The 9,131-nt window shown below is 39.9% G+C and overlaps 1 protein-coding gene across 1 annotated transcript in view; it reads right to left on the bottom strand.

Moving 5' to 3' along the window:
- Positions 1-4,325, bottom strand: part of R3HDM2 (R3H domain containing 2) — a 77,070-nt gene extending 72,745 nt beyond the window's left edge. The window contains exon 1 of the mRNA XM_015816352.1: positions 4,282-4,325. The gene's annotated coding sequence lies outside the window, so the exon portion shown is untranslated. The remainder of the gene's footprint in view (positions 1-4,281) is intronic.
- Positions 4,326-9,131: the final 4,806 nt, after the last annotated feature.

Here is a 9,131-nt window from a genome sequence, read left to right as displayed (position 1 = left end):
GAATCCAGATCTCCCCAGAACTGCTATTCTTCCTGGAGGAATTTTACCACTGCATTTAAATTACAAAAACCCTTTCATTCAAAAAACAGATGCTTCAGACTGCAAGTACTGTAAATTCAGTAAGTCACCTTTCAGAACTAGCAGCATCTTCTCAAACAGGCTTCATAGGGACCTGAATTCAGGTGGCTTTTTCTCAATTGCATTTAAGCAGCTGAAAGGAAAGCAAACCTATCCAGAAGCGCTTCCCACTTTTTGACAAGTTTTGTTAGCGCTGCTGAGACTTCCCCGCACCCTTTGTTAACAAGCTATTTTTAACAAAATGCAATAATAGAAAAGAAAATATCATTGCTGGTTTTGTGCAAGATTAGGAATGTGGCCAGTCTTACAGAAATTCAGCTAAAGAGGAATGCTGGTTTAAGTGCTGTGCCTTTCTAAACCTGTAGAGCGCATTATTTTGAGGACTCTTGGTATCAAACAATTTGGAACCAGAAAGCAGAAGCCCTAGAGAGTGTTCATCAACTCATTTTATTAAGCAACTGCCAAGTCTCAACAGAAAAGCAATCAAAAGTCTACGAAGATTTATTGAATGTTGGCCTGTAGGTTGGATTTACTAATATAGGCAGACTAATTCAAAGTAATTTCCCTTTAATTTGTAGTGCTGTAGAGCAACAAACATATATTATTGCTGATTTTACAGCCAGCAGCCTTGGTAATTACCCATGGGAAAGCCAGAAGTGTGATTTTCAGACAATTGTTACTCAAGTGGGGAGGAGAGGGAAGAATGGTTGGTTCATTCTTACAATGGGTTAAGAAAATAAGGTTTCATGACAAATTGGGGGAGGGATCCATGCTTTTTACAATTTTGCTCACCGTCATGTCTACATATTATAGGGCAGGGGTCTTCAAACTTGACCCTTTTATGACTTGTGGACTTTAACTCCCAGAATTCCTCAGCCAGGCACGCTGGCTGAGGAATTCTGGGAGTTGAAGTCCACAAGTCATAAAAGGGCCAAGTTTGAAGATCCGTTATAGGGTAACTTAACTTTCCTGCCAACATTAGGCATTTAAAAATAAATAGTAATACATGTCATGTGTGAATTGGTGACTTTCAAACCCTTTACACATGCAAGGGGATATAGGGAAAAGCTCTGTTACTAAGCTAAGTGGGACTTATTAACAAAACATTCACCTGCGCTCTCCTCAATGTGATGTCTAAGCCCATCAGTGAAATGTATACTGATTTCACTCACTTTATAGAAGTGGAAGAGGATCCAGAATAACCTGTACCATTATGATTGCTATTGGGGCTGTGGGGAAAAAAAATCTGTGCATGAATAACAGGTTATCTGGTTTGTCCATGTCAGAACCAAACATTTGGAAATAGCTGAAAGGGGAAAATGAAGAGGCTGGGAAGATAAGTCTGGCAGGAGAGCTGCCCTGTAGTCCATTTGGAGGAGACAGGGAATAAAAAGCCAACAAGCAAGAGACTTTGGTTGTACCACAAAAAACTAGAACAACTAACATGTTCTAGGGAGAAAATGGTTTGTTCTTTGTGACAAACCTTCTCTTTGCTTTCTAGTCATTTTTCTTTTGAAAAACCCTTTCCTCCAGGGATAGTCTGTTGAGAGCCACAGAATATATAGACCTGAAATGAGGCCCAAAAGTGAGGCTAAAGCAAATGATGAAAGAAGCAGGATCCTGAGGAGCTGGAACCTAAATCTGGGAAGTCCTCCCTTGACAAAGTTCTCTCCTTGAACTTTAACGAAGAACAAGTATCTCTGCAAGGAAGGCCTTCCATTCCCTTCTTATTCCCAGAGATCTAGTAATCTTGACCAGGGTTGCCCTAATGAGGACCCCTGGAGTGAATATGTAAAGAATGTGTTGGGTAAGGAGGACTATGTGGAGAAGGGAACAACAAATATATGTGTGCATATGCACAGCAATGCCTATTGCCTTAGAAACCAAAAAGAACTACAGGATCAACCATATGGTAGAAATTCCATAATGACCTGAGTTCCATTGCAAGCAGCCTAGGAAAGAGAAATTAATCTGATGCTTTAAAAGCTGAGGAGATAAACATCAACATAAAGCATTGATTCAAAAGATCAAGTTTGACTGACTTGCACACCGACCTTCAGCAGGTCTAGATTACTGCTGAAGTTCTAGGCCAGAGGTAGGCAACCTTGGCTCTTTTATGACTCGTGGACTTCAACTCCCAGAATTCCTGAGCCAGCATGGCTCAGCTTGGAAACCTCTCCCTTTCCCCTCAGCATGGCTGGCTCAGGAATTCTGGGAATTGAAGACCACGAGTCATAAAAGAGCCAAGGTTGCCTACCCCTGTTCTAGGCAATCCCAAATCATTGCAATCTAAGAGGCAGCAGATTTGCTGGATTTTAAAAGTCTGAAAAAACTATATTATATCAGAAACACATTTTAAGTTCAATAAAACAGCATTGGTCTCATCAGCGGCAACTCATATACTGTGAAGTAAACAAGTGGATATGTAGATAAAAATCTATTTTTCTTTTATCCTTCTTACTAATCTATAATTCTGATGCATGAAATCTGGCATCTAGTACACCATCTGGTATCCAACAATAATTCCTATCAGTCAGTTTTAATTTAAAAAGAAACTTCCCAAGTTCTAATTATCTGAAAGCATCCAAGAAGCACTGTTACTCAAAGAATGAAGTTAATTTACACTGCTGACACTATCCTGGTGCACTTAACATATCTGCAATTTACCCATATCTCTTATATAATTATTAGTTAATAGACTGTTCCAGAATAAAAAGGAACCCATTGATCAAGAATGTGCTAATTTTGCTTGATTGACTTGCCTGGATTCTTTAGATTACTGTTTGAAATGCTCCCACTAAAGTCCCAGTTTATGCACAATCATTCACAATCCTCCTTTTTAAAAGGCACTTACTTCCAACATGAGGAGAATCAAAACCAGGAATGTTATTAGTTCTACATATGCATATACATGTATGCACACACATATAATCATAATTACTGCCCTCCCACATGCATCATATACATACATACATACATACACACATACACACACACACACACACACACCAACATAAGCAGAAGAAATGATCTGGCTGAGATCATTTTGGGAATAGACAGGCCAAAAAAAGTCATAAATCTTACACAGAGGTCTTTAGGCTATGCGTCATGCAGAGAAGCAAACTGAGGTTTCTGAGTTCAACTAAGGTTCTCTCTTCATTGACAGCAGGGAAGACTAAAAATCATTACCTTCACCGGTCTCACACACAGACACCTCAAAAAAGATACGGCACAGTTCAACAAACTCATGAATGTCTTGCCAGACAGAATCACTTTGTTGTATGCAATAGTTCTTTCTCAGATTCAAACTAGATTCACAATATTTTTTTTCTTATGTGGTAACTTGAAATGTCAGATGAGGGAAAGCAAGGTTTGAATAACCCAGTACAGAATGTCTCCCATTTACCACTGCAATACCAAAACTGAAAAAAAAATTGGTATGTGTAACTATTGTGTTCTCCACAAACCACAACAATCCTCAGGGCTGATGAAACAGGATATGAAAAAAGTGAACCATTTGGTTCAACCACCTGAAAAGTATCTTAATACCAAGTATATGTTCTCTCTTTGTGATATATGAAAGTCTGGATCCATGAAGCAATTAAGACCAGATCTCATTAATCTAACTCCTCCCCAGATGTCTGGGATTGCAACTTCCAGAATAGCACAGTTAGGGAAAGGCTGAAATATTTAAATGGAACTTCCATATTCAAAGACAGTATTTGTCTTTTGTCTCTGGTTAAAAAAAACTATAAACATGCCCTCATATCATGCTTGACTCTTGGTGAACATAAGAGCATTCATGCAGGTATTGACAACACTGTGGAACTGATGCTTGCTACCTTTCTCAATATGTTTTTATGACTTCTCAGTCTGCGGATTCCCTGATCTTTCACACAATTTCAACCCTAGGCCAATTAAACTTAGATTCCAAGGCCAGATAAAATTGGCTAGGTGATGCCACATGAGACCTCTCACATGTATCTGGGGACTATTTATTCTACCTTATCTAAAAATGTCCTTAAAAATCTCAGTTTTGTTTTTCTTAAAGGGCAGGCTGGACTCACTAATTTTTTTAGTGTTCTGATTAGATAACCCAGTCTTTTCCAAGTCAATGCCTTCTCGATGTAGTAAGATACACTTCTCATAGTTTCCAGTTAGGTTGGGGGAAATGGCCAAAGGATAAATGTCTTCAGAAATCACCTGAGCATAGCCTGAAGGAATGCAATTGCCATCAATTGTAACATAATTCCTGCAGGAACTGACCTAGAAGGGGAAAAAAAAAGGAAAATCCAAGCTATTTCTCCTCTTTAACATTAAACAAAAATCAAGATTGTGAGATTACACAAATGCCAAGAGACACCCACTCACACAGATTGATAATCAGCTAATTTTGTAAGCATGAACATGCCCACTCAAGTGACACATTTGATGGAAAAGCAACCAGCTCCCATAAAGCTGCTAAAACCAGAAGATTTCCATTTAGCCATATATTATGTAGTGGATTAACCTTTGTTTGTTTATTTATTTCCAACCTTTGGTATTTTTTACAAATAACTCAAGGCTGCCAAGCATATCCAACACATGTTTCTCTTATTTTCCCCACAACAACAATCCTGTCAAATGAAGTTGGGCTGAGAGATTGTGATTGGCCCAAGGTCACCCAGCTAGCTTTCATGGCTAGAAAGGTGGGACTAGAACTCAGGGTCTCCTGCTTTCCAGCCCAGTACCTTATTCACTAGATCAAACAGATACACAGTAAGTTATCTTTTTCTAGTGTTTGTTTTAAGATGTTATATATTATAGTCATAAGTCACTTTTTCAGTGTTGCTGTAACTTTGAACGGTCACAAAATGAACTGTTGTAAGTTGAGGATTACGTGTGTGTGTGAGAGAGAGAGAGGGGGGGAAACAAACTAAGGTAAAATGAGAAAGAAAGAAAAAAAGATAAAGGGAGAAATAAAAGGCTAAAGGTACAAAAAGAGGAAAGTAAATAAGAAAAAAGAACGTAGAAAAAAGAAGATATAAAAAAAGATATAAAGCAGTGGCTTCCAATCTTCTTCACAGCACTTATAAGTATACCTATATTTAACCCCTTTCTCTTAAAAGTTGCATCATGACTCCTTCTACTATCTATTCTGTCTAATCAACAAAACCATAAATCATAATCAGATGCTATATTTTTTTTCCTCTCCTGCTCTATGGAGTAGAGAGTTGGTCTCTGACAGAAGGCCACCTGAAGAGACTAGAAGCATTTGAAATGTGGATTTACAGGCGGCTGTTACGTATAAGCTGGGATGACAAGATCAGAAATGAGGAGGTGATAAGCCGCCTGGGAAAGCCAAGGGAAATCATCAAAACAATGAAAAAACGAAAATTAGAATATTTCGGACATGTGATGCGACACCCAGAAAAATACGGCATACTCCATTTAATCCTCCAGGGAAAGATTGAAGGCAAATGAGGTCCAGGCAGAAGAAGATCGTGGCTTCAAAATCTAAGGGACTGGTTTGGACAAAACTCAGCAGCACTTTTTCGTGCAGCTGCTGATAAAAACAGGATCGCCAATATGATTGCCAACATCCGATAACGGATATGGCACAAGGAGAAGAAGAAGATAAACCATAAGTTCATTTTTTAAAGCAAAAGATCCATAATTCCTCTAGCAACTGATGGAGCCAGAGGGAGCTGGGGGGCTGTTCCTGCTGATATATATTGCCAGAACTGCCATTCATACCATCTTTGGTGCTGGATGGGGTTGCACTGGCCCCTACAGACCGTGTGTGCAATCCGGGAGCCCTCCTGGATTCATAACTCCTGCTCAAGTAGCAGATGGCAGTCGTGGCTAAGAGGGCCTTTGCGTAATTTCATACTGTGCACCCATTCCTGGATCAAGGGGCCCTGTTCACAGTCACTCTTGCCCTGGATACCTACCACCCAATTGGACTATTGCAATGCACTCTGTATAAACAAGAGGTTTCGTGAAGAGTCTAAAACAGCCATCCAGCCTCAGCTACAAAGGGATAAGCAAATGTTTACTGGTGTACTCTCTTCCCTCCTTTCTTCCTGCTGAGGAAGGCATTCCAGCTTGAAAAGCTAGCTGTCTTCTCTGCCTGGCCAATACACTTGGGTCCTCACATAGTGACCATTATGTTCAGCAACCCTTCGAAGTTAGGATAGTGCCGGACGAATGGTAGTTACAACTGATCCTCAGAGTTATGGCCATTACCATGTCTCCCTGGTCACATGATCAAAGTTCAAGTGCCTGCATTTATGATCACGACCTGTGCAACTCCCCGCCTCCCATTTCTGCTCTTTCAACCACCCTCTACTCCGCCATCCTTGCTATGTGCACATCACTGCCTCTGCCACCGCTGCCGTCCCCAGCCGACCTATTTCCTCTCTGCCTTAGTGGGAAATTGCTCTAGAAGCCAGTCATATTCACAGGACGCTGACTGGTGTGTCAAATTAAGAAAGAAAGACTGTTAGGTTTCACCCGAGTGCTTTACTAAAAGCAGGGGATGGGGGAGAAGAAAACTCTTCCTTCGTGAAAAGATTTCTCTTTCTGTGTGAATAAGTCGGCTACACTTCCCTCAGGACAAACATGCATTGGAGCAAGGAGGCAGCTGGCATGATGCATTGTGGCCTATAAGGTTTGTGGGAAATGTTGAGGTTCACAGGAGCTGAGCAAAAGAAAAATGGGGTGTGTGGAGGGGGGGGGAGACGTGCATTAGAAAAGGCGGCAACACCGGGCAAATAAGACAAATTAGAAAGAACATAGAGAAGCTACACCAGTAATAACTACAGAAAGGGAGAAGGGAAGCCCAGAAAAGAAATGCTGAGGTTTTATCTAGTTGGTAGGTATATAAGGCAAAGAGAATGAAACCTAACACTTTGAGCTACATAGAGACAGACAAAAGTAATTCTGTCTCATTTGGCCACTGAAATCAGTGTTTGAATTATCTGGTAGGGCAGAAGGATAGTAAGAAGGGGGCTTGGCTCCTTCAATCTCTAACAATAGTTACACATCCCTTTAGACCTCGTGCTTAAATATGCAGAAGGCATGTTTTCATCATGAATGGGAGCAATTGGGATCAATTTAATTAATAACTGTTCTCAATCCCCCCCCCCCACACACATCCCTATAAACCCTTTCCCAGGACGTTATTTGAGCATTTCCTGAAGCAGAGAAAGGAGCCATCTTGAAAATACATAATTAAACAAATGAAATCAATCTATCTCACCATTAATGGCAGCCTTCCATTCCTGCCGTCAATCAAAAAATAAAAATACCAGGTTGACATCAGCAACAACACCCAGCCAAATATCAAGGAACCGTTTTTATAGAGTTCAAAACACTCTCAGGTTGACAGTTAAATATTACAATAATAAAAGGCACTCTGGTTCTGAAATGTTCTATTCCGTGAGAATTTCACTTGAACTTCTTTCTGCAATGTGTCTCTTTGTGCACATAACAGATTAACAAAATAACAGTTGGAAGGGACCTCAGAGGTCTTCCAGTCCAACCCCCTGCTTAAGCAGGAAACCGTTTACCATTTCAGACAAAAGATGGTCCAATCTCTTTTTAAAAACCTTCAGTGTTGGAGCACTAACAACTTCTGGAGGCTCTTTACATTTGGCAGTAGAAGTCTACCAGGTGCAAATCTCCTCAATTCCTTTATTTTGGGTTGTCAAAGGAAACATTTCTCCCCATTACCATATATCAAAGTCCTTAACTGATGATTTATGGACTATGGTATACAGTTCATTTTGAAATGTCACATCTATGAGTTTCAAATCCTTTTCATACTTTATCACCCTGTTTCCCGTGCTTGCCATCCAGGTGCCTCCAGGAAATGTACAAATATGGCCTAAAGTCAACCACTTTCCACTCTACTTTAAGTAAAGAACACAGTTTCCTATGCATCTATTTCTATTCCCAATATTGTAATAATTCTGCTCATCATTACCTAAATTATTTGGTCACGGACAGCTTACAAACAGGCCACTCCACACTGATATTTGCGAGATTGGCAGCATATTTTTAATACATAAAATATAATAAATAAATTTCCAGGAGACAGGAATGAAATGATGTAAAAATATTAGGTTAGGATTTATTGTTCTTTTTTATTATTATTCAATGCATGACTGGAGGTTTCTCTTGAGAAACAGATTACTGGCCTAGCTAGCCAGATAATATTACTGTCCCAGCACAGATAACAGTTAAAAAAAAACTGCAAATGTTCTCCAAGAAAATATTCTCCCCAAAATTTTGGACAATATAAAATGTGGTAATGTTTTTGAGAGAAGCCTAGCAGATTTATAAGGTGAGCTGCTGGATCAGCCAGCCTAGGAAAAAGCCACTACGTTCTTCCTTCTATTCCAAATTAACACAGAAGTAAATAAAGATGAAATTGGATAGGAAAACCCTTATTACTTGCGGTGTGTGAAGTAATTGGGGGGGGGGGGGGAGAAGGTTCCAGACAAATCAAAGAAGACTGGCAATTAAAAATTGACTCTGGCTATAAGCTGCCTTCATATGGCCTGTTGAGTCAAAAGGAGTTGGCAAAAATACAGTTTCTGTTTTCTTTCTAACGAAAAATCATCAGCGGTGGGAAGAGATCGCTACAGGCCAGAGCGACTCTTTTCTGTTGGCTCAAGTATTTGGTTTTATAGCTCTGCACAAGGATCTGAGGTCAACACCACATCTTTCTGAATTAGTACCTCCTGCAAGGTTAAATGATGATGCTTTTGCTTTCTTTTTATTCATTGGCCTCTGGGTCAACCAATCTGAATCATGCCACCATGGCAACAGTCTCTTATCGCTATGAGCAACAAGACATCTTTTATTTTTAAACTCTCGTCTATGTTCCTAAGTTTCTTTATAAAACAAAACAAACAAAAACAAAAAAAGTCCTTCCATATGCCTTGTCATGCAAGACACTTGGGAAGTAAACAGGGTGCTTCTTTCACACTGAGCTTAAGGGAAGATATGGAAAAGCTGCGTGTCTGTAAGCGGGTGTACAGGGTGCTTGCAAGAACAGCAGTCTC

Source organism: Protobothrops mucrosquamatus, unplaced genomic scaffold (genome assembly GCF_001527695.2).
Source record: "Protobothrops mucrosquamatus isolate PMUCROS unplaced genomic scaffold, P.Mucros_1.0 scaffold434, whole genome shotgun sequence".
Classification (NCBI taxonomy): domain Eukaryota; kingdom Metazoa; phylum Chordata; class Lepidosauria; order Squamata; family Viperidae; genus Protobothrops; species Protobothrops mucrosquamatus.
Note: the sequence above shows the minus strand (reverse complement) of the source record. Positions and strands in the feature narration are given on the sequence as shown.